The following is a 26,415-nucleotide window of genomic DNA, read 5'->3' as shown; positions in this document are numbered from 1 at the left end:
ATTTTGAAAACATAAAGAGAGCATAAAAATAAAGTTTTTGAGAGGTGTATGTTGTTGTCAACGAATGGTAGCGGGTACTCTAACCCCCTTGCCAGACAAACCTTCAAAGAGCGCTCCCATTTTATTTTATTTTTGGATGGCACTCCTTCCAACCTTTCTTTCACAAACCATGGCTAACCGAATCCTCGGGTGCCTGCCAACAATCTCATACCATGAAGGAGTGCCTTTTTATTTTAGTTTTATTATGATGACACTCCTCCCAACCTTTGCTTACACAAGCCATGGCTAACCGAATCCTTCGGGTGCCGTCCAACAATCACATACCATGGAGGAGTGTCTATTTTTGTTAATTAATTTGGGACTGGGAATCCCATTGCCAGCTCTTTTTGCAAAATTATTGGATAAGCGGATGAAGCCACTAGTCCATTGGTGAAAGTTGCCCAACAAGATTGAAAGATAAACACCACATACTTCCTCATGAGCTATAAAACATTGACACAAATCAGAGGTGATAAATTTTGAATTGTTTAAAGGTAGCACTCAAGCAATTTACTTTGGAATGGCGGAGAAATACCATGTAGTAGGTAGGTATGGTGGACACAAATGGCATAGTGGTTGGCTCAAGTATTTGGATGCATGAGAAGTATTCCCTCTCGATACAAGGTTTAGGCTAGCAAGGCTTATTTGAAACAAACACAAGGATGAACCGGTGCAGCAAAACTCACATAAAAGACATATTGTAAACATTATAAGACTCTACACCGTCTTCCTTGTTGTTCAAACTCAATACTAGAAATTATCTAGACCTTAGAGAAACCAAATATGCAAACCAAATTTTAGCATGCTCTATGTATTTCTTCATTAATGGGTGCAAAGCATATGATGCAAGAGCTTAAACATGAGCACAACAATTGCCAAGTATCACATTACCCAAAACATTTATAGCAATTACTACATGTATCATTTTCCAATTCCAACCATATAACAATTAACGAAGCAGTTTCAACCTTCGCCATGAAAATTAAAAGCTAAGAACACATGTGTTCATACGAACCAGCGGAGCGTGTCTCTCTCCCACATAAGCATTTATTCAAACAAAAACAAAAATAGAAACAAACAAACAGACGCTCCAAGAAAAGCACATAAGATGTGATGGAATAAAAATATAGTTTCAGGGGAGGAACCTGATAATGTTGTCGATGAAGAAGGGGATGCCTTGGGCATCCCCAAGCTTAGACGCTTGAGTCTTCTTAATATATGCAGGGGTGAACCACCGGGGCATCCCCAAGCTTAGAGCTTTCACTCTCCTTGATCATAGTATATCATCCTCCTCTCTTGATCCTTGAAAACTTCCTTCACACCAAACTCAAAACAACTCATTAGAGGGTTAGTGCATAATCAAAAATTCACATGTTCAGAGGTGACACAATCATTCTTAACACTTCTGGACATTGCTCAAAGCTACTGGAAGGTAATGGAACAAAGAAATCCACCCAACACAGCGAAAGAAGCAATGCGAAATAAAAGGCAGAATCTGTCAAAACAGAACAGTCCGTAAAGACGAATTTTAAAATGGCACCAGACTTGCTCAGATGAAAATGCCCAAATTGAATGAAAGTTGCATACATATCTGAGGATCACTCACGTAAATTGGCATAATTTTCTGAGTTACCTACAGAGAATTTTGCCCAGATTCGTGACAGCAAAGAAATCTGTTTCTGCGCAGTAATCCAAATCTAGTATGAACTTTTCTATCAACGACTTTACTTGGCACAACAAAACACAAAACTAAGATAAGGAGAGGTTGCTACAGTAGTAAACAACTTCCAAGACACAAATATAAAACAAAGTACTGTAGCGAAATAACACATGGGTTATCTCCCAAGAAGTTCTTTCTTTATAGCCATTAAGATGGGCTCAGCAGTTTTAATGATGCACTCGCAAGAAATTGTATTTGAAGCAAAAGAGAGCATCAAGAGGCAAATTAGAAACACATTTAAGTCTAACATGCTTCCTATGCATAGGAATCTTGTAAATAAACAAGTTCATGAAGAGCAAAGTAACAAGCATAGGAAGATAAAACAAGTGTAGCTTGAAAAATTTCAGCACATAGAGAGGTATTTTAGTAACATGAAAATTTCTACAACCATATTTTCCTCTCTCATAATAATATCCAGTAGCATCATGAGCAAACTCAACAATATAACTATCACATAAAGCATTCTTATCATGAGTCTCATGCATAAAATAATTACTCTCCACATAAGCATAGTCAATTTTATTAGTTGTAGTGGGAGCAAATTCAACAAAGTAGCTATCATTATTATTCTCATCATCAAATATAGGAGGCATAGTATAATCACAATAACATTCACTCTCCATAGTAGGTGGCACCAAAAGACCACTATCATTATAATCATCATAAATAGGAGGCAAAGTATCATCAAAGAAAATTTTCTCCTCAATGCTTGGGGGACTAAAAAGATCATGAAAACCAGCTTCCCCAAGCTTAGAACTTTCTATATTATTATCAACAATGGTGTTCAAAGCGTTCATACTAATATTACTACCAGCATGCAAATAAGATTCCATAGGTTTTTTAATTTTCGCATCAAACAATCCATGTTTTAAATCAGGAAATAGAATAAGAAGATCATTCTTGTCCATGATGCCAAACTAGTGTAAACAAGAAACAAAAAGTTGCAATTGCAGGATCTAAAGGAAATAGCTTCGAGTACTTACGGCGTCGGAAAATAGCTTAGTACCGAGATCCGGAGTGTGAGTACCTTTTACCTTTCCTCCCCAGCAACGGCGCCAGAAAATAGCTTGATGTCTACGTTCCCCCTCCTTTCCTGTAGAAAGTGTTGGGCCTCCAAGAGCAGAGGTTTGTAGAACAGCAGCAAGTTTTCCCTTAAGTGGATCACCCAAAGTTTATCGAACTCAGGGAGGAAGAGGTCAAAGATATCCCTCTCATGCAACCCTGCAACCACAAAGCAAGAAGTCTCTTGTGTCCCCAACACACCTAATAGGTGCACTAGTTCGGCGAAGAGATAGTGAAATACATGTGGTATGAATATATATGAGCAGTAGCAACGGTGCGTAAAAATAGCTTGTCGGGCGTGTAGTTGATGGTGGTAGTATTGCAGCAGTAGTAACGCAGAAAAACAAGTAAACAAGCAAATGATAGCAGTATTTAGGAACAAGGCCTAGGGATTACACTTTCACTAGTGGACACTCTCAACATTGATCACATAACAGAATAGATAAATGCATACTCTACACTCTTGTTGGATGATGAACACATTGCGTAGGATTACACGAACCCTCAATGCCGGAGTTAACAAGCTCCACAATTAATGTTCATATTTTAGTAACCTTATAGTGTAAGATAGATCAAAAGACTAAACCAAGTACTAACATAGCATGCACACTGTCACCTTCATGCATATGTAGGAGGAATAGATCACATCAATACTATCATAGCAATAGTTAACTTCGCAATCTACAAGAGATCATGATCATAGCATAAACCAAGTACTAACACAGATGCACACACTGTCACCATTACATCGTGCAGGAGGAATAAAACTACTTTAATAACATTGCTAGAGTAGCATATAGATAAATTGTGATACAAAACACATTGCAATCATAAAGAGATATAAATAAGCACCTCACTATGCCATTCAACAGTGAATAAGTATTCTGTGAAATATAGCCTAAGAGACCCACACGGTGCACACACTGTCACCTTTACACACGTGGGACAAGGAGTCTCCGGAGATCACATAAGTAAAACTCACTTGACTAGCATAATGACATCTAGATTACAAGCATCATCATATGAATCTCAATCATGTAAGGCAGCTCATGAGATTATTGTATTGAAGTACATAGGAGAGAGATGAACCACATAGCTACCGGTACAGCCCCGAGCCTCGATGGAGAACTACTCCCTCCTCATGGGAGCAGCAGCGGTGATGAAGATGGCGGTGGAGATGGCAGCGGTGTCGATGGAGAAGCCTTCCGGGGGCACTTCCCCGTTCCGGCGGCATGCCGGAACAGAGACTCCTGTCCCCCAGATCTTGGCTTCGCGATGGCGGCGGCTCTGGAAGGTTTCTGTGGGTTTCGTCGAACGCATCAGGGTTTTCGATCCAGGGGCTTTATATAGGCGAAGAGGCGGCGCAGGAGGGTCGAAGGGGTGCCCACACCATAGGGTGGCGCGGGCCCCCCCCTGGCCGCGCCGCCATGTGGTTTGGTGGGCCTGTGCCCCCTCCCTGGTGGCTCTCGGGTGTTCTGGATGCTTCCGGTGAAAATAGGAACCTGGGCGTTGATTTCGTCCGATTCGGAGAATATTTCGTTACTAGGATTTCTGAAACCAAAAACAGCAGAAAACAGGAACTGGCGCTTCGGCATCTTGTTAATAGGTTAGTTCCAGAAAATGCACGAATATGACATAAAGTGTGCATAAAACATGTAGATAACATCAATAATGTGGCATGGAACATAAGAAATTATCGATACGTCGGAGACGTATCAGGCCACATGCCACATCACCATCTATGGGCCACCCGGGCTTACCGGATCTAGGCACTGTCGATGGTACACCCACGAAGTATACCCACAACAGTGATCACTACTAAAACCCTATGCCATATTTGAATTCCAACCCAAGTATCACTTTGGATCATAAGTAGAACCCTGCCATGCCTCATGCTGTCGGGGGGAAGACCCCGGGTAGGGCAATGGACGCGGAGCAGCCGGCTGGCCACTGGCCGGCTCGCGACAAAGGCCGGCTGAGGAGCAGCCGGCTGGCGCCGTGGCCGGCTGGTCCGGAAGCCGGCTGGCTCTAGGTCCTAGTCGGCCTGGCTACGGCCGACAATGCTGTAGCTGGGCCGGCTTCTACAAGCCATATCCGACTGGGGGTTTGTACCTCAGACCGACTCGAGGCTGGCGAGTCTTGCACTGGAAGGAACCGGGTTGGTGATCCGGGTTCCCAAAGTCCACGCTGACTTCATCTTCCGTAAAGCGCGGGGCACTGTGGAGCAATAGTACCACGCGCCGGACATGCCATCATGGTCCACGTCGATCCGTACTGGCTACAGTGGCTGATGGCGACAGGGACACCTCCTCTCCATACCGCTGACCTCGGCAGCCGGATGGGACAGGCCATGAGGCCTCAACGGCTCCTGACGTCACTGCCTCGGGAAGGAGCGGAAGCCGGAGCTGGCCAAGCCGGCCAGTAGACTATAGGGTCTTATATGTAAAGTGCCGGTGCCTATATAAGCCGCACTACCCCCTCTCGTGCAGGGGATCGATCATTCTCCCTTCACTTCCACCCTTAGCGCTGCCCTGTGAGAGAGACAGTTGTCTTCCTTAGCCTCCCAGGAGCAGCCGGATACAGCTCAAGGAGCAACCTTGTATTGTGTGATCATCATATACATCCCTAGCAGGAGTAGAGGTGTTACCTCCATCGGAGGGCCTCGAACCTGGGTACGTCGCCGTGTCGCTCGTCCCCATACCCGCATCCGGATACCGCCGTGAGATCTCCTAGGAACCACCTTCGTTAGCCACCCTATGGCATATGCCGTGACGATACCACGACATTTGGCGCCCACCGTGGGGCCTTTAGCCTCCTCGGCCGGTGTCTTCATCCGGACGGGCCTCACCATCACCACCGGCGAGCGAGTCGCTTCAGGCTTGATCTGGAGATTCGGCTCCCTCGACTGCGTCAGCAACAACGCTGGCTGCTTCACCGACCGGCCCTTCCCAGCCGGCGGCAGCATCATCTCCTTCGGCGGCCACGACGTCTACGTCGCCACCGTCGCACCGCCGCGCTACCCGCGGCAGGTGCTGCGCTGCGCAAGCCCTCCTCCGCGAGCCGGCAGCAGCGCTCCCGCCAGCCCCGCCATCGTGCAAGTCATGATGGCTGGCGAGGAGCTCCCCACCAAGAACCCGCGCACCCGCGGCCCCAACCTGGAGCGCAACGTCGACCCCAACGCCTCTGGCTCGGGCCCAAAGGCGCCCCCACCTCCATCCGGCTGGACGAAGTCCGGACGAAGTTGAGCTCCCCGCTCACCGCAGGCGGCGACGCCGCCACCGTCGAGGCGGACCTGGAGGCACATCGCCTGCTCCTCCTCCAGCAGGCCGACGAGCTGGCTGCGGCCAAGCGCCAGCTGGCCATCACCCAGCGCGAGTACGAGCACGCCCATGGCTTCACGCCAGGCGGCAACAACCCCAGCCGGGCCGGCATGATCTGCAAGCGCGGAGGTGGCCTAGGCGCCGAGATCGAGCGCGACGGCGCGGAAGCGCCGGCTCCGTCCACGGACCTGCCCATCTACAACACCCCCGACAAGAACATCCTCGCAGTCGAAGCCGCTTCGAAGGAACTAGCCCTCCTCGAGGGAGAAGAGCTGCGCCGCAAGACGCAGCGCGTAGCTGACCTGTGCCGGGCTGCGGCTGAGCAGACCAAGGACCCCAGGTATGGTGCTTCGAAAGCTACTCCCGTCCGCGCTGCTGCAGGCACCAGCAAGGACCCCCCATAGAGACACGGCCGAGTCCGCCTCGCCCGCACCAAGCCGGCACAGAGACTCCCGCGACACCCGCGCAGGTTCAAGCCGGACGAGCCGGCTGGACGGCGGCCACAGCGGCCGCAGCCGCCCACCACCAAACCGGAACGAGGAGCATGACTCCGAGCTGGTGGCGCCAAGGCGCCAGCACAGGCCGGCCCCAGAGCGAACCGGCACCCGCCAGCCGGCACGTTCCGGGCTGGGCCCCCGCATCGAGCCCGCCGACGCCAGAGACCGCCTCGATCGGCTGGTCAAATCCCGCATCGCGGAAGAAGAGGCGCCGGCTTGCCCCAAGTGCTTCGGGCCCCGCATCGCCAACGAGCCCATGCTCGACGGCTTCCAGCTCCCCCGCGACACACCCAAGTACGACGGCACCGCCAAGCCGTAGGATTGGCTGCAGGACTACTCCACCGCAGTCGGCATCTCCAGAGGCAACAAGCGCTGGGCGGTGCGCTACTCCCCCCTGATGCTGGTCGGCTCCGCCCGCACCTGGCTCAACAACCTGCCAGCCGGCAGCATCAACGGCTGGCTTGATTTCGAGGAGGCCTTCATCAGCAACTTCACCGGCACCTATCGCCGGCCGGGTCGCCCCCAGCAGCTTGAGATGTGCAAGCAGGGCCCGGACGAGACGGATCGCGCGTACCTGACGCGCTGGTGCGAGATGCGCAACTCCTGCGAGGGCGTGCACGAGATCCAGGCCATCAGCTTCTTCATGGGTGGCTGCCGGCCCAACACCATGCTGTGGCACAAGCTGCGCCGCAGCGAGCCCAAGTCCATGGCCGCCCTCATGGCCATTGCCGACAAGTACGCGCTGGCTGAAGAAGCCAGCAAGGCGACGGCTGAACCAGCGCCGGCTCCCTCCAGGCGGGACCACCACAAGTCGGCTGAGCACAAGCCGGCAGACGGTGCCTCCCATGGCAGCCGGCGGGACAACTACCGCGGCAAGTGTCACAGCGACCAGCCGGACCGCCGGTACGGCTCCGCCCACGTGGCCGCCGTAGCAGACAACGCGGCAGGCGGCAGCCGCCGCCAGAAGCAAGACCGGCAATGGAAGCCGAAGTACACCTTCGAGCAGATGCTCGACTCGCCGTGCAAGTACCACAGCGGCAAGAACCCCTCCAACCACACCACCCGCGACTGCCACTTCATGAAGCGGCTGACAAGCGGTGAACCTCTCCCGCCTCCACCCCCACCCCCTCCAGCCGGCGGGCCGGGTGGCGCAGCCGGCGCGGAGAACGCCAACCTCGAGCACCACGAGGCTAACCAAGTGCACCATGGCCGATATCTGGCCGAAGATGCTACCTATATCATCTTCACCTCCGAGCCCGAGGACAAGACGAGCCAGCAGAGCCGTTCCCTCGAGGTCAACGCGGTCATACCGCCGGTTCCCCAGTACCTAAACTGGTCAGAGCAGGCCATCACTTTTGATCGCCACGACACACCGGCTGTCCTGCCGAAGCCGGGCAGCTACGCCATGGTCCTCGACCCCACCATCAGCACGACTCGGTGCAGCGTGCGTTTTTCGCGCGTCCTCATCGACGGCGACAGCAGCATCAACATCCTCTACCGCGACACCGCCCGCAAGCTAGGCATCCAAGAAGCCGAGTTGCGTCCCACCCCCACCGTCTTCCATGGCATCGTGCCGGGCCACTGCTGCCAGCCGATTGGCCGGATCACGCTGGAGGTGATGTTCAGGCAGCCGGATCACTTCCGCACCGAGAAGATCGAGTTCGAGGTGGTGGACCTCGTGAGTCCCTACCACGCGCTCCTGGGCAGGCCGGCCCTGACCAAGTTCATGGCGGTGCCCCACTATGGGTACCTGAAGATGAAGCTGCCTGGCCCCAAGGGGGTCATCACCATAGCCGGCGACTATCGCCGCTCCATGGACTGCGCCACGCAGAGCTCCAAGATGGCCCAGACGCTGGTCATCGCCACCGAGAAGCAGCTCATCCACGACGCCGTCGCCCTCGCCAAGGCCGCGCAGACAGACATGTCGGCTGCAGGCAACCCGGCTGGGACGACTCACTTCCAGCTGGCCGACAACACCAAGAAGATCCTGCTGGACCCGGTGCAGCCGGACAAGTACGTCACCATCGGTGCCGGCTTGAGTAGGAAATAGGAAAGCGAGCTCACCAGCTTCCTCCGTGAGAATCGGGACATCTTCGCATGGACTCCAAGAGACATGCCGGGTGTGCCGAGGGAGTTGGCTGAGCACCACCTCCACGTCCGGCCTGAAGCCAAGCCGGTGAAGCAGCCTCTCAGGCGCTTCGCCGAAGAAAGAAGGAAGGCCATCGGTGAAGAAATCGCCCGGCTGCTGGCAACCGGCTTCATCATGGAAGTGCTGCACCCGGACTGGTTGGCGAACCCGGTCCTGGTTTTGAAGAAGAACGGCTCCTGGCGCATGTGTATCGACTACACCAGCCTGAACAAGGCGTGCCCGAAGGATCCCTTCCCCCTGCCGCGCATAGATCAAGTCATAGACTCGACTGCCGGCTGTGAACTATTGTCTTTTCTAGATGCCTATTCAGGCTACCACCAGATTCCTTTGAATCCGGATGATCAAATAAAGACTTCGTTCATTACCCCGTATGGGGCTTATTGCTACACGACTATGCCGTTCGGCTTGAAAAATGCAGGCGCCACCTACCAAAGGTGCATGCAAAAATGCTTGCAGGATCAAATCGGCAGAAACGTTCACGCATATGTGGATGATGTCGTTGTAAAGACCAAGGAGACGACTACCCTCCTTGATGATCTGAGAGAAACCTTCACCAATCTGCGAAGATTCCGGATGAAGCTCAACCCGGCCAAGTGCACATTCGGCGTGCCGTCTGGCCAGCTCCTTGGCTACCTCGTCTCTCAGCGAGGGATCGAAGCCAATCCGGAGAAGATCAGTGCCCTGGAGAAGATGGAACTGCCGCAGTGCCTCAAGGACGTCCAGAAGTTCGCTGGCTACCTGGCCTCCTTGGGCCGCTTCGTCAGCCGGCTGGGAGAGAAGGCACTGCCGCTGTACCAATTGATGAAGAAGGTGGACAAGTTCGTCTGGTCACCGCAGGCGGATGAAGCCTTCCGTGACTTGAAGCGCGTGCTCTCAACCGTGCCAATCCTCGCAACGCCGGCTTCAATGGAGCCGATGGTGTTGTACATCGCAGCCACCAACCGAGTGGTTAGCGTTGTCCTGGTGGTGGAGCGCAAAGAAGCCGGCAGGGAGCAGCTGGTTCAGCGCCCAGTCTATTACCTCAGCGAAGTGCTCTCCCAGTCGAAGCAAAACTACCCCCACTACCAGAAGGTCACCTACGGCGTCTACATGGCGGCCAAGAAGCTCAAGCACTACTTCCAAGAGCACCCCATCAAGGTGGTTGCCACAGCGCCCTTGGCGGAAATCATTGGCAGCAAGGACGCCAATGGCCAGGTTGCCAAGTGGGCTCTGGAGCTAGCCGCCCACACCATCCTCTACGAGCCGCGCACAGCCATCAAGTCGCAGATCCTCGCGGACTTCTTCGTCGACTGGGCCGAGATGCAATACCTGCCGCCTGTGCCGGACTCCACACATTGGAAGATGCACTTTGACGGCTCGAAGATACGCAACGGCTTGGGAGCCGGCATCGTCATCACCTCTCCCAAGGGAGACCGGCTGGACTACATCCTGCAGATCCACTTCGCCGCATCCAACAATGTGGCGGATTATGAAGCGCTCATTCATGGGCTGAAGCTGGCCAAGGAGATTGGCGTGCGTCGCATACTCTGCTTCGGCGACTCCGACTTGGTTATACAGCAAGCATCTGGCGACTGGGACGCGAAGGACGCCAATATGGCCTCGTACCGCTTCCACGTCCAGCAGCTATCTGGCTTCTTCAACGGCTGCGAATTTCACCATGTGCCACGAGCAAACAACGAGGCGGCTGACGCCTTATCCAAGATTGGCTCAACCCGGCAAGCCATTCCGCCGGGTGTCGCCTTGGCGGTTCTCAAGAAGCCGTCCATCATACCGTCACCGGACTCGGATTCAATATTCGTGCCGGCTGACCCGGGAGCTGCTCAGCCGAACCCGGGGGCTTCATCGCCCAAGTCGGGGGCTAACAAGCCAAACCTGCCGGCTTCCATGCCGAACCCGGGGACTTCTCAGTCCAACCCGGGGGCTTCATCGCCAAACTCGGGGGCTAGCAAGCCGAACCCGCCGGCTAGCAAGCCGAACCCGGCGACCATGCAGTCGAATCCGGAAGCTCCCACGCAGGAGGCCTTGTTGGTTAGCGTATTCGAGATAAGATGCGTACCTTCATGGGCACAAGAATTCCTCTCCTACCTCACCGACGGTGTCTTTGCCTCGATGATAGAGTCCAGGCCAGGCAGATTGAGAGAAGGGCCAAGGCCTATACAATCATCAACCACCAGCTGTACAAACGCAGCGTAAGTGGGGTGTTCCAGCGGTGCGTCGAGCCGGCTGAAGGGATTGAACTCCTACGGGAAATCCATCAAGGAGAGTGCGGACATCACGCCTCATCCAGAGCCATAGTGGCCAAAGCTTTCCGGCACGGTTTTTACTGGCTGACTGCGCTCAGAGACGCAGAAGAGTTGGTGAAGAAGTGCAACGGCTGTCAGTGCTTCGCAAAGAAGAGACATCAGCCGGCTTCCGCCTTGAAAACCATCCCCATCACATGGCCGTTTGCCATATGGGGCTTGGACATGGTGGGCCCGTTCAGAACAGCGCGAGGCGGCATGACACATCTCTTGGTGATGATTGACAAATTCACTAAGTGGATCGAAGCCAAGCCAATCAAGAAGCTGGACGGCTCCACAGCCGTCACATTCCTCAAGGAAATCATCGTGAGGTTCGGCTACCCCCACAGCATCATCACCGATAACGGCAGCAACTTCTCCCAAGGCATCTTCTCTCGCTACTGCGGGGAAATGGGGATCCGGATGGCCCTAGCCTCTGTGGCGCACCCGGAGTCTAACGGACAAGTGGAGAAGGCTAACGGCTTGGTCCTAGCCGGCATCCGGCCCCGGCTGGTGGAGCCGCTCGAGCGAGCAGCCGGCTGCTGGATTGAAGAGCTGCCCAATGTGCTGTGGAGCCTGCGCACAACGACAAACCGCTCAGTCGGCTTCACACCATTCTTCCTCGTATACGGGGCCGAAGCCGTCCTGCCGACTGATATCGAGCACGACGCGCCAAGGATCAAGCTCTACACAGAAGCCGAAGCCAAAGAAGCTCGCGAAGATGGAGTCGACTTGGTCGAAGAAGCCCGGCTGCTGGCCGCGTCCAGATCTACTATCTACCAGCAGAGCCTCCGACGCTATCACAGCTGGAAGGTCCAGCCCTTAGCATTCCGAGAAGGAGACCTAGTGCTCCGGCTGGTCCAGCGGACAGCCGGACATCATAAACTGTCATCCCCATGGGAGGGTCCCTTCATCGTGAGCAAGGTAGTAGGCAATGATTCCTACTATCTCATAGATGCCCAAGAGGCTAGAGAAAACAAGCCGGACAAGGCTGACGAGGAGACTAAACGTCCCTGGAATCTCAACTTGCTCCGCCCATTTTACGCTTGAGAGCAGGAATGTATGTATCCCTTGTATCCCTTTTGTAAGTTATGAAAAAGCATGCGCCAAGAGCGCCATTTCCGACAAGTTTTTCGCGTACTCTACTTTGTTCCGCCAATTGGCTTAAACTCTCTCACGCGGTCGGCTCAGTAACGTGATCCGGTTTCCGACAGCCGGCTTCCGATCCAGCTACAGACCGCAACCCGGCTGTCCGGCTGGCGGAAGTAAGGCCTAGGGAGCCGGCACGCGAAAGACGACTAAGGGAAAGAGTAAAAGCGAATTGACTTGCAACTTTTCACAAAAGTGCCGGATTGCCGAACTCGGCTCGTTCGACTGAAATACTGTCGGCCTCACCCAGCGGCCCGCTCTTGATCCGGCGACGGATCGCAAGTCGGACGTACGACCGGCAAGAGCAAAGCCAAAGAGTGGGGCGGATAGGAAAAAGCGAACAAGTTGAAAGAAAGCAAGTCGGCACACAAATGATTAACAAACACATTAAAGTGTGACATAATAAAAGGACGATAATATTCATACATGTGCACCCGGCATCCCGGGGATTTAACAAATTGTCTTGGCAAAAGCAACAACTAAAAGACAGGTAAACTAAGCACCGGCTGGAGGAGGACCAGCCGGAGGAGCATCAGCGGAGCCGGCTGCCGGGTCGTCCCCAGGCGCATCTTCCGCCTCTTCATCTTCCATCTCCTCATCCTCATCGTCAGACGGCGGGTTCGGGTCCGCGACGAAGAGGCCCTTGTCGACGAAGTCGGCGATGGCGCTGGCTCGGGCAAGCCGGGCAGTCTTGTATTCGGCCGGGAGCTTGTCCTCCACGCCGGCTCGCCGGTACTCGAGCTGCCCAAGGTCCACCTCGTTGTACCAGGAGAGGACAAAGGACAACGCCATGTCGGCTCCAGCGCGCGTGGCAGACTCCTTCCAGTCGAGGAAGCGATCCGGCGCCCGCTCCAGCCAGGAGATGAGGTTGGAGAGATCTTGCGGCACCGCCTCCGCGGGCCACAGCATCTGGACCAGCTCATCAGCCGCCTTCCGGAGCTCCCAGCCAAGCTTGGTGATGGGCTCGACGCGGGCGGCCATGGATGCCATGTAATCCTCCATGGTAAAGTACTCCGAGCTGCCCTCGCCAGTCGCCCGCCTCCTAGCCTCACGCGCAACGCCAACAGCCGCCAACGCCGCGTCCTGCGCCTCCGGGAAGGCCGCTGCAAAGAAGAAGTACGTCAGAAATCGTCAAAGCCAAAATAAGCTGAAAAACGCGAATTTTCGAAGTCCTAAAGTAGGCCTGGCGGCAGCCGGCAAGAGCCGACTGCCCCCAGCCCGAAGATGGAGATTTCGAAGGAGAAAAGGAAAAGCCTGGCGGCAGCCGGCAAGAACCGACTGCCCCCAGCCCGAAGATGGAGATAGCGAAAAAATCAAAGTTTCTGCCGCCGGCTGCCAACCTAAGCCGGCAGCCGACAGCTGAAAGCAGGCAAAGGGGAAATGAAGAAAGAAAAAGCACTCACCCGACAGGCCACGGTCGAGCGCGCCAATCTCCTCCACCCAGCGCTTGGCGGTGGCCGACAGCTCCGTGGTCTTGGTGGTGACCTCCTCCTGAAGCGCAAGCCGCTGCTTCTCCACCTCGGTCAGCCGCCTGCTCAGGTCGTCCACCTTCTCCTTCTCAGCCGTCCTGAGGAGGGCAAGCTCCTTGAGGTGGTTCTCCTCAAGCCGGCGCAGCCGCACCAGCTCCCCCTCAGCCACCTTGAGCTTGGCGGCAGCAGATCGGCCCGCCTCCTCGCTCTCGGCGCACTGAGCGCGAGCAGCCCGAAGATCCGCCTCCAGCTGCGGGACCTTGGCGGCTTCAGCTGCAAGGCAGCCAGAAAGAAGCGTCAGCCAACCAAGACTAAAGGAAGAAGACATCAAGTCGGAAGGAGAAAGATCTTACCCTTGACGGCCTCCAGCTCGCGAGCCAAGTCGGCCCGGTCAAGCTTGGCCTTGTGATAGTGGGTCACGCCGCGGTTGTACAAGTTGGTGCGCCGCTCCGTCACAGCCTAGGCAGAAAGAAAATCAGTCAGCTAGACGAAACCCGGACCGGCTCCAAGCAGCCGGCCCACGCCTCGGAGGGCTACCAGGATAATAACCAGATTAAAAAACAGATGAAGTGCTTACCTTGCTTGCTTCCTCCACCTTGGCGAGGTTGGCCGCGGTCTCAGCAGCCCTGGCCTTGAGGTTGGCCTGGAAGCCGGAGAAGAACATCTTCACCGACGCCTGGCCTGGGTTCCCCTCCCGGCTGGTCACCTCGTAGGAGTCCGCGCTGAGCCACGCCTGCTCCATGGTGCCAGCCGAGCCAAGGCTAGAGTCGGAGGCGGACGGCACGTGCAGAAGCCGAGTGCCCTTGGCAATGTGCAGGCCCCCCAACGACGCCGACGGGGCCTCCGTCCTCACCAGCGCGCGCGAGCCGGTGTCCTCCGCGCGCGCCGGATCGTCCCTCGCCGGCTCCTTCCCGGCCGGCTCCTCCCTTGTCAGCTCCGGAGGCGAAGGCGCTCCGGGTGAAGCAGTCGGCCCGGTCGGGGCAGCCATCTACGGCGCTGGAGGTGCCTCCTCCGGGCTCTCCACCAACACCACCACGCTCGGCCCGGCTCCGGCTCCGGTCGCAGGCGGCGCAGCCCTGCTGGCTCCGGCTCCGGTCGCAGGCGGCATGCCCCTGCCGGCTCCAGCCGCTGGGTCTAGGAGACGAGTGCGGCGCGGGAACATGTCGTCCAGCGTCGGCTGGCGCGTCGGCTCGGCCCGTGTGCCGCGGCCAGGCGCCGAAGCCAATGGCACAGCGAAGGAAGGCGCCCCTGCGGGAGGCGGAGTACCCGCAGGCGGCGGCGGTGTAGGCGCGCGCGCCGAAGGCTGTGGCGTCGGCTCCCTCCTCTGTCGCGGAGGCGGCGACACAACGCGCGGAACCTGCCGGGAGCCACCGCCTTGGGTGAACTTGATGGGAGCCCTAGCCGAACAAATAAGAAAGAGATAAGCATAAAGAGTAAGGAAAGAAAAGGAATCAAACAAGAGAAAAAGAGAACTCACCCGGCCTGCTCCGGAACCTTCTTCGGCTGCTGCCGGTGGAGCTTCTTCACCTTCGCCTCCAAGGCGACGGTGGAGCGGGGGTCGCCGACCCGCTTCTTCCCGTTGGGCACCGAAGTCGCCGTGGTGCTGGGCGGCCTCGCGCGCAGGGGCACAGCGGGGATTGGCCCCGTGGCGGACGTCGCCGGCTCGTCGTCCTCTTGCTGCTCTGGCGAAGGAGGCGGATTGTGCTCCCCCTGGCCGCCTAGGTCAGGCGCCTGCAGCAGGTCATCGTCACCGGTCTGGTCGCCGGCTTGGTCAGCCGGATCAGCGTGATCCGGCGTCCACCTCCTTGTTGCCAGGTCGCCGTCCTCGACGTTCTGGCGGTCAAAGAGCTAGAAAAACAGAAGACATAAGCAAATAGTAAGCCGGAAGTCGGCAGAAAGAGAAAGTAGTCGGCCACATAGCCGCAAGCTGGAAGTCGGCCAAAACAACAAGCTTACCAGCTCGGGCGGCAGGTCCCTGTTGCGGGGCGCCAACCCATAGTTCCAGTCCTCAGGAATGTTCGCCTTGGTGATGTTGTTCACCCGGCGGGCCACCTGGGCCTTGGTGAGCGGCGCCTTGGACGTCCGGGTCGGGTCGAACCGGCCGGACATGTGCCCGATCTTGTGGGTGCGCATCTGAAGCGGCAGCACCCGGCGCTCGGCGATGGTGCAGAGGAGGTCCTCGGCGGTCAGCCCGTTCCCGACGGCGGCCCCCAGGAAGTCCCAGAGCTGGCTCACCTCCGCGTCCGGGTCCGTCATGCGGGCGTTGTAGCCCCAGTTGATCCGGCCAACTGGAGGGGCCGGATTGAACTCCGGCAAGTTGATCCGGTCGAAGAGCGGGTTCTCGTTGCGCACGTAGAAGAATGACATCTGCCAATTCTTCACCGAGTCAACGGTTGGAATCTTGGGGAAGGGCGTACCCGGCCGGGAGTAGATCGAGGCGGCGCCGCAGGTCCGCAGGTGGCCGTCGGTGGTCTGCGCCTTGATGAAGAAGAGCCGGCTCCAGAAATCTATGTCCGGCCACAAGCCGGCATACGCCTCCATGAAAGCCACGTAGCAGCTGAGGAGGACACAAGCATTGGCCGGCAAGTGGTGCGGCTGCAAGCCGAAGTATTCGAGGAAGTGGCGGAAGAAGTTGGACGCCGGCAGACCCAACCCACGGTCGAGGTGCGCGCCGAAGACGACGCGCTCGCCAGGCTCCGGCTTGGGCTCCACCTCCGTGCCGGGCGCCCTCGTGGCCACCGTCGACGGGATCCGGCGGAGGCGCACCAAGCGCTCGATGTCATCGTCCCTCATGTACGATCCCCTCCAAGATCCACTGGCGGAGGCCATTGACAAAGAAGAGGAAGAAGAGGACCACGAGAGGCGAAATGGAGAAGAGGAACCTCGCGAGGGCGGCGGCGGCGGCGGCGGCGAAGGGCGCACGGTTGAAACGCGGGGCCCCGTGGCGCCGGCTCGACGGAGTGGCGGCGGCGGCTTGACGAAGATGCGCTCGCCGGAGTTCGCCAGTGAAGCTTTCGCCGGAGCAGCGAGAGTGCGAGGAAGAACAGCGAGGAGCTCGAGCGGAGCGGAGCGCGGACGCGAGGAAGAAGAAGGAGTGCGGGGAGTGCCGCCTCGATCCCCCCCCGCGCGGCATTTATAGCCGCCCGGGGCGGACTGTTGGCCTCCAAGTGGCGGATGTGGCCACGTCGCCCGGATTTTCTGCGCCATAACTCCTCCCACGTTCGCTACGGTTACTAGAAACCGCCACACCACGTCGCCCACAACCGCACCGGATCCGGAGGAGACAGTGATGTGACCAGACGAACCGGCGGCAGAGCCCTGACGTCAGACCGGTCAAGTCGGGTGCAGGACCCGAGGCGGCGGAGACTCCGGCGCACCGCAAGCCGGAGCCGGACATTAAATTCGACTCGGCCCAAAACTCGCCCAGCAAGGCGGAGACATCGCCAAAACTTGTGAGAAAGCAAAAGCTGCATAAGTGTAAATAGTGGCCGGCTAGGAGCAGCCGGCCGGAACGAGCCGGATGAGGGCGCAGCCGGCTGAATGGAAATTCTCAGTCGGCCCCTCCGAGTGCCGTCAAGTATATTCAAGAGATCAAAAGCCAGGAAAACCTGCCTAGGTCCTTCTAAACGCAGGACCTTGCCAGCTTCGGGGGGTAATGTCGGGGGGAAGACCCCGGGTAGGGCAATGGACGCGGAGCAGCCGGCTGGCCACTGGCCGGCACGCGGCAAAGGCCGGCTGAGGAGCAGCCGGCTGGCGCCGTGGCCGGCTGGTCCGGAAGCCGGCTGGCTCTAGGTCCTAGTCGGCCTGGCTACGGCCGACAATGCTGTAGCTGGGCCGGCTTCTACAAGCCATATCCGACTGGGGTTTGTACCTCAGACCGACTCGAAGCTGGCGAGTCTTGCACTGGAAGGAACCGGGTTGGTGATCCGGGTTCCCAAAGTCCACGCTGACTTCATCTTCCGTAAAGCGCGGGGCACTGTGGAGCAATAGTGCCACGCGCCGGACAGGCCATCATGGTCCACGTCGATCCGTACTGGCTACAGTGGCTGATGGCGATAGGGACACCTCCTCTCCATACCGCTGACCTCGGCAGCCGGATGGGACAGGCCATGAGGCCTCAACGGCTCCTGACGTCACTGCCTCGGGAAGGAGCGGAAGCCGGAGCCGGCCAAGCCGGCCAGTAGACTATAGGGTCTTATATGTAAAGTGCCGGTGCCTATATAAGCCGCACTACCCCCTCTCGTGCAGGGGATCGATCATTCTCCCTTCACTTCCACCCTTAGCGCTGCCCTGTGAGAGAGACACTTGTCTTCCTTAGCCTCCCAGGAGCAGCCGGATACAGCTCAAGGAGCAACCTTGTATTGTGTGATCATCATATACATCCCTAGCAGGAGTAGAGGTGTTACCTCCATCGGAGGGCCTCGAACCTGGGTACGTCGCCGTGTCGCTCGTCCCCATACCCGCATCTGGATACTGCCGTGAGATCTCCTAGGAACCACCTTCGTTAGCCACCCTATGGCATATGCCGTGACGATACCACGACACATGCCTATTTTATACTTCAATTAGTGAAGCATCACCAAAACCCTAAACCTTTTCACATAGAATCCACTCCACATGAAATATTATATCCTAACTTGTGGATCATGGATCACAAGTATAAACCAAGCCATCTATACTTTAGAACTAAATGCCATTTGGTGAGTAGAATGAAACCAATACCCTATTCTACTTTGTTATCCAAATACTTTGCCTAAGTGAACCAAATGAATAGTATTTATAAAATAGCACCACCTCAGTAAGAGAGTTAATCATGATGAGTGTAGGATTCATTTCAAATAGTTCAAACAAGAGTTTGTTAAGCAAGAGTAATGAATATAGGGTTGATCCAACCATTTTGTTTACACTTTATAAACCATTCCCCACATAAAATCATAAACCCATCCCATTCTCAACACCATTTAATTTAAATACTAACCATAATTCAATTATATGTGAGTAATCATTAGGGTTAAGCCCTTGCAGAATAGAATATGTTCACCATGCACATGTGGTAAATTTCAAGTCATTTAAACAGAAATGGTTCCTAAATTATAAAAGAATGGTGATCAATATCTTAACCATCTCCATTTTAATTAAACCTCACAAAGTGTCACTCTAATTAAAATTCAATAGTTGTTTAAACAAAAGAACTATGTAGTAAGTATTATCATGAAGTGATATTGAAATTCAAATATTTTAGAACCTGCAAAACAAAACAAGATTCAAATTTGAATTCAACTAACAAATTCAAATCAGAAAATGAAAACAGAAAAGGAAAATAGAAAAGGAAAAAGGCTCACCTGGCTTACCTGTTGGGCCAACCAGACCAGCAGCAGCCCACAACGTGGCCCGACAGAGGACCAAGAATAGCCCAGCCCAAAACAGATACCTTTCGAGAGCTTTAATAATCGTGCGAAGAGAAAAGGTCTCTTCTTCTTCTTCCCCGGCGTCGACAGCGCAGAGGTGAGCTCAGGCCACGTCCTCGTTGGAGATGAGCACGCTCTGGACGTCGCAGGCGACCTCTGAACCCCGTACAAACAACTTCACGTCCGTCTTATCCTCGGTGCGTCCCGATTCGTGCCCAAATCGAGCAACTCACGCACCGACGCATCTCGGCCGTCTCCGGTGAACTGTCGTCGTTCCCGACCTCTCCACAGCATATAAAGGCACGAGGAAGACCTCCTGGAAACCCTAATCCTCCTCCACGCCTTCATTCTTCTCCAGAACCCCTCTATCTCTCATGTTCTTCCTCAACACTTCGCCGGAATCGTGGTCGAATTCGACGGAGGAAACCACCCTAAGCTCAGTGTAGTAGCTCGTTGGATCCGCCGACCGATGTAGGTTCTCCTGGCGGAAGGAATCGAGTGGGGGAGCTCAGGGCGATGCCAATTTGGGATTTTCCCCTTGCAGCAGATCGCCGGAATCCGCGACGGTGAGCTCGTCTCCGACCACATCAAGCCTCACCGAGCCCACCAACATCTTCAGGTTGACCTTGCGCCTCTCCTGCATCTAATTTCGCGTCTTAGGATTAACCATAGCTCGAGATGGGTGATACGTCTCCGACGTATCGATAATTTCTTATGTTCCATGCCACATTATTGATGATATCTACATGTTTTATGCATACTTTATGTCATATTTATGCGTTTTCCGGAACTAACCTATTGACGAGATGCCGAAGTGCCAGTTCCTATTTTCTGCTGTTTTTGGTTTCAAAAATCCTAGTAAGGAAATTTCTCGGAATTGGACGAAATCAAAGCCCAGCATCTTAGAATCCCCGGAAGCATCCAGAACACCCGAGAGCCGCCAGAGGGGGGCCACAGGGGCCCCAGATGATAGGGTGGCGCGGCCAGGGCCTGGGCCGCGCCCCCTATTGTGTCATCGCCTCGTCGCCCCTCCGACTCCGCCTCTTCGCCTATATAAAGGTCCCTGACCTAAAACCTCAATACGGAAAAGCCACGGTACGAGAAACCATCCAGAGCCGTCGCCATCGCGAAGCCAAGATCTGGGGGACAGGAGTCTCTATTCCGGCACGCCGCCGGGACGGGGAAGTGCCCCCCGAAGGCTCCTCCATCGACACCACCGCCATCTTCATCACCGCTGCTGTCTCCCATGAGGAGGGAGTAGTTCTCCATCGAGGCTCGGGGCTGTATCGGTAGCTATGTGGTTAATCTCTCTCTCCTATGTACTTCAATACAATAATCTCATGAGCTGCCTTACATGATTGAGATTCATATGATGATGCTTGTAATCTAGATGTCATTATGCTAGTCAAGTGGATTTTACTTATGTGATCTCCGGAGACTCCTTGTCCCACGTGTGTAAAGGTGACAGTGTGTGCACCGTGTGGGTCTCTTAGGCTATATTTCACAGAATACTTATTCACTGTTATGAAGAGCATAGTGAAGTGTTTATTTATATCTCTTTATGATTACAATGTGTTTTGTATCACAATTCATCTGTGTGCTACTCTAGTGATATTATTAAAGTAGTTTATTCCTCCTGCACGGTGTAATGGTGACAGTGTGTGCATCGTGTAGTACTTGGCATAGGCTATGATTGTGATCTCTTGTAGATTATGAAGTTAACTATTGCTATGATGGTATTGATGTGATCTATGCCTCCTTTCGTAGCCTGAAGGTGACAGTGTGCATGCTATGTTAGTACTTGGTTTGGTTATGTTGATCTGTCATGCACTCTAAGGTTATTTAAATATGAACATCGAATATTGTGGAGCTTGTTAACTCCGGCATTGAGGGTTCGTGTAATCCTACACAGTTAGTGGTGTTCATCATCCAACAAGAGGGTGTAGAGTCTAGCATTTATCTATTCTGTTATGTGATCAATGTTGGGAGTGTCCACTAGTGAAAGTATGATCCCTAGGCCTTGTTCCTAAATACTGATATCGCTGCTTGTTTACTGTTTTACTGCATCTGTACTGCCTGCAATATCACCACCATCAAGCACACGCCAGCAAGCACTTTTCTGGCACCGTTACTACTGCTCATATACATTCATACCACTTGTATTTCACTATCTCTTCGCCAAACTAGTGCACCTATTAGGTGTGTTGGGGACACAAGAGACTTCTTGCTTTGTGGTTGCAGGGTTGCTTGAGAGGGATATCTTTGACCTCTTCCTCCCTGAGTTCGATAAACCTTGGGTGATCCACTTAAGGGAAACTTGCTGCTGTTCTACAAACCTCTGCTCTTGGAGGCCCAACACTGTCTACAAGAATAGAAGCTCCCGTAGACATCAAGCACTTTTCTAGCGCCATTGCCGGGGAACGAAGGAAAGCTACACCATTTCCTCCCTCGTCAACTACGCGCCAAGTACTTTTCTGGCGCCGTTTCCGGGGAGGAAAGGTAAAATGCACTCATACTCCGGTTCCAGGTAACAGTACTTTTCTGGCGCCATTGTGTTTGTGCTCGAAGCTATTTCCTTTAGATCCTGCAATTGCATCTTTTTGTTTCTTGTTTACACTAGTAAGGCATAATGGACAACAATGAACTTCTTACTCTATTTCCTGATTTAAGATATGGATGGTTTGATCCGAAAATTAAAAAACCCATGGAACATATTAGCATGAACACATTGAACACCATTGTTGCTAATGATATGGAAAATTCTAAGCTTGGGGAAGCTGGTTTTGATGAGCATGATATTTTTAGTCCCCCGGGCATGGAGGAGAAAATTTACTTTGATGATACTTTGCCTCCTATTTATGATGATTATAGTGATAGTAGTCTTTTGGTGCCGCCTACTATGGAGGATAAATTTGATTATGATTACAATATGCCTCCTATATTTGATGATGAGAATAATAATGATAGCTACTTTGTTGAATTTGCTCCCACTACAACTAATAAAATTGATTATGCTTATGTGGAGAGTAATAATTTTATGCATGAGACTCATGATAAGAATGCTTTATGTGATAGTTATATTGTTGAGTTTGCTCATGATGCTACTGAAAGTTATTATGAGAGAGGAAAATATGGTTGTAGAAATTTTCATGTTACTAAAACACCTCTCTATGTGCTGAAATTTTTGAAGCTACACTTGTTCTATCTTCCTATGCTTGTTACTTTGCTCTTCATGAACTTGTTTATTTACAAGATTCCTATGCATAGGAAGCATGTTAGACTTAAATGTGTTTTGGATTTGCTTCTTGATGCTCTCTTTTGCTTCCACTACTATTTCTGGCGAGTGCATCATTAAAACTGCTGAGCCCATCTTAATGGCTATAAAGAAAGAACTTCTTGGGAGATAACCCATGTGTTTATTTTGCTACAGCAACTTTGTTTTATATTTGTGTTTTGGAAGTTGTTACTACTGTAGCAACCTCTCCTTATCTTAGTTTTGTGCATTGTTGTACCAAGTAAAGTCGTTGATAGTAAGGTTCATACTAGATTTGGATTACTGCGCAGAAACAGATTTCTTTGCGGTCACGAATCTGGGCAAAATTCTCTGTAGGTAACTCAGAAAATTATGCCAATTTACGTGAGTGATCCTCAGATATGTACGCAACTTTCATTAAATTTGAGCATTTTCATTTGAGCAAGTCTGGTGGCTCAATAAAATTCGTCTTTACGGACTGTTCTGTTTTGACAGATTCTGCCTTTTATTTCGTACTAGTACAAATGCCCGTGCGTTGCCACGGGTCTTTAAATTTTATTTCTCAATTCATATATATATATAATTTACAACACACATGCATTTCTTAAAATGCATGAACTTTTTTTGTAATTGGTGAACCTTTTTTGAAAATAGAACATTTTTGTAAAATAATGATCATTTTAACAATTGTTGGACAACATGAATATTTTTTCTAATGCACGATTTATTTTTGTTACGAGTGAGCATTTTTTAGCACGCGGCCTTTTTTATTTTCTATTATTTCAAAATCAGTGAAATATAATTTTTTTTTAGATTCACCGTGGTTATTGAAAGCCAACTTTTAAAAACTCCTTTTCTTTTAGACAAACAAACTTATCCCGTGAATGGCCAAGGCTGCCCGGGTGCTACAGAAATCAAAGGCAGGAGGGCCTGCCACCGCGGCAAAGCAGAAACGGAAGGCAGCCATCCCACCGCGCCCTCCGTCGTGTGATTCCTCTAAGTCCCCGCTCTGTTACTCTCTTCGACGGTGGCGGCCGCGCCTGATGAATCTAGGTACGCAATTTGGTCCCAGCTCTGGTTTTTAGGCGCACGATTTTCGTTAGAATTAAAACATCCATTGTGTTGCATCTGTAGTTCGTTCGTTCACATGCTGGAGTCTAGCGACGTCGATGTCGAGTCGAGTAAACTCAGTTTTCAACAATGTGTCATATGACCCTAGCAAGTAGTCCTGATACCGAGTGAGATGTATCGACCCAAAAATGTTAGACAAAATATTTATTGTCTAGAATATCATGATATTTTTTATGATAAATTTTTTATTTCACAAATTATCAAGAAGTTTTAATGGTTTTAAATTAAGATTTTAAAACACAAATACACACGGACTACCCCTCTCTATCGTCAAGTGTGTGTATTTGCCCTGGATAGATACGCTGCCGAAACCGGCTCCTCTACCGAGGAGACAAATCAGGCTCTGACTTTGCTTCGTCTCAAACCGGTATGTATCTTTTAAAAAACAAATGGAAAAGAAAAAAAGAAAACTGTAGAGCCCAATCCGTGCCTCGCCTCAGCGCAACTGCTTTGCCTCAGCTTGGTCGCCGACGACACCTCCACCGATTCAACCACAGCTCCGTCAGAAGTTTGCGCCGTGGGCGCCGACTGAGGTCGGGCCGCCGCGTGTGCCCTGCCACCGTCCGCGCCATGGCGGCAACTGAGGCCGGGCCGCCGCGCGCCCTGCCACCATCCGGGCCTTCATCTTCCACGGTGAATCGACCGCACCGTCGGCCACCCCTTCTTCCAGCTCCAAGATGTGGAGGCGACTGAGGCCGACCGGGCCGCCGCGTTAGCTGGCCCAGGAAATACAGTGCGGCGCCATGGATGTTCCGCTCATCGCCGCAAGCGGCCAGATGGGGGCATGTCGGCTCGCTCCGCCCAGCTCATCGGAGGCCCCCCGCGACCCCAGCTAGCACGCTACTCCGAGGCCCCTCATTGACCCCCGTGGAGGCGGCGAGCGTGTTGAAGCTCAGGCTGGAGGAGGACATCGACTGCATCATGAACCCTCTCCTCTTCGGCTCTCCTTCATTCCCATCGGTGGAGGCAGAGGCACAGACCTGGTCTTCCCCGAATCCACAGCTGTGAGCCTCCTCGAGTGGCCCAAGTACGACATGCTCCCGGATTTGATGATCGACGCCCTTGCCCACCTCGTCCGCGACTGGTCACTGGTATTTTGTCGTGCCCCACACTGCTCGGTTCAAGTCTGTCCAATATTTATTTCTGGGCTATAAAATTTACAAGCTCAATTTCTGTTTGTAGGCTATAGCTGTTGAGGAGTTGGAGAGAACAAAATTATATGGGGAGCAATTCCATATATTCAGAAAAGCCTTCCTGTTCTATAACATAGGTGAATCCTTTCTTTCACATACAAGTGTGCAACGAGTGTTTATATATATGCTTAGACATGATAAAATTATGTAATGGACAGTCTATGTACATAAAAGAAATGCAATTCTGAATTCTCAATTGTATGTTTTCCTCACTTAGTTTGATCTCTTCCTCTCTTAGCTTTTGTCTCTACCGGATTATTTGTCTGTGTTTGACAAATTCCCTTTTTTTGTTGGCTCTACAACATGCGTTATACTTCCTCTATATAGCCATTGGTGTTTTCTTTGCTGGATGGATAGGTAAGATGAGGCTGTAGCAACTTATAGAAATCACTAAACAGTACCCTTGTGTTACATATTTGACCACCTCTGCTATAATTACAGAGGTTTCATGCTGGATTTTGACTGGGGAAAGGCAGAAGCAGTGATAAGATGAAAGTATGTCCAAATCTTGCTAAACCAAGACATGAGTTTCTTTGATACCTATGGAAACAATGGTGATATTGTCAGTCAAGTGTTGAGTGATCTCTTACTCCTTCAGTCTGGTCAAAGTGAGAAGGTGTGTGCCACGGCCTACAAAGTGACTTAAAAGGTCACTCATGGACACAATTTGTCTTAGGTGTGTAGTTTAATATGCTCACTCATGGACACAATTAGTTGTTGTAGTTCCAATTTTTGATAATAGAGTATACCTGCCATGATGTACACACATGTTTCGGATTCAACACACATGCTGCCAGTTGTTCTATCTTGAAGTTATACTTAATTCCTCTGGTTAATTAAGGAGATGATATAATAGAGCATTTCATGCTTGGTTGTGTGATGTATATATTCAAGTGATAGTTGCTTCCTCCATTTCTTATACGTAGACACTTTTTAGCCAATACTAATGATGATGACAGTACCTCTCTAATCTCTCATCATGTCTGTGTTTTGATATTTTCCACCAATTCAAACTTACTATTTTTAGTTTTTTTAAATTTCTCCTCTAATTGTCGACTGATTCATGACATACATGATCAAAAGTTTTACCCCTAAACCTGCGAGTGGGCTATGTGATAATATTTTGTATCCACTGCCTTTTTCAGCAGTGGAATTTTCAGTAGGTTATCTCAAGAGCGTGAATGTGGTTCTAAATTCTGAACTTGTATAGTATAGTTTGTCCTTGCCAAGCTATATGACATCTGAGCTGCAGACTACTGTTAATTTTGGATCAACTTCCTGATAGTTGGGTGTGTTATCCAGGATATCTCGAAATCATCTTGACATTAGCTACTGGACCCTTCATTGTTGCTGTAGGAGGAATATCAAATATATTTCTCCATAGGCTGGCACAAAATATTGAGGATGCATATGGTGTGGCAGCAAGCATTGCAGAATTGTAACCATGCTAATTTTACTTGTACATTGATAATCATCTTACACAATGCTCTTAATTATTTGCAGTGGACTTAATCAAGGCAAAACATATTTGGATTTCCTCTTACATCGGCTGCTGCAGCAACATATTTGTTGTGCTCCTACAAATTCACGACAGCGCCAACTCCCATCCTCCATTGACACTCGTAGCGACAGGGTGGTTTACATGATTCTGGAGGTGGAACTCATACAAGAATATTTTATCAGAAACATAAATAATATCCAAGACGCTGATAATCAGTACCGAGCCTTTGTTTTTTAAGAATAATT

General features: G+C 52.2%; 1 long non-coding RNA gene across 1 annotated transcript; it reads left to right on the top strand.

Annotated features, from left to right (window-relative positions):
* The first annotated feature begins 24,968 nt into the window (after positions 1 to 24,968).
* On the top strand, positions 24,969 to 26,099 carry LOC127348736 (uncharacterized). Its single transcript, XR_011756630.1, has 3 exons — positions 24,969 to 25,026; positions 25,111 to 25,345; positions 25,972 to 26,099. It is a non-coding gene; the product is annotated as an uncharacterized lncRNA (long non-coding RNA).
* The last annotated feature ends 316 nt before the right edge of the window (positions 26,100 to 26,415 follow it).

This window comes from Lolium perenne, chromosome 4, assembly GCF_019359855.2.
Source record: "Lolium perenne isolate Kyuss_39 chromosome 4, Kyuss_2.0, whole genome shotgun sequence".
Lineage (NCBI taxonomy): Eukaryota > Viridiplantae > Streptophyta > Magnoliopsida > Poales > Poaceae > Lolium > Lolium perenne.
This window is presented reverse-complemented; position numbering and strand designations above follow the sequence as displayed.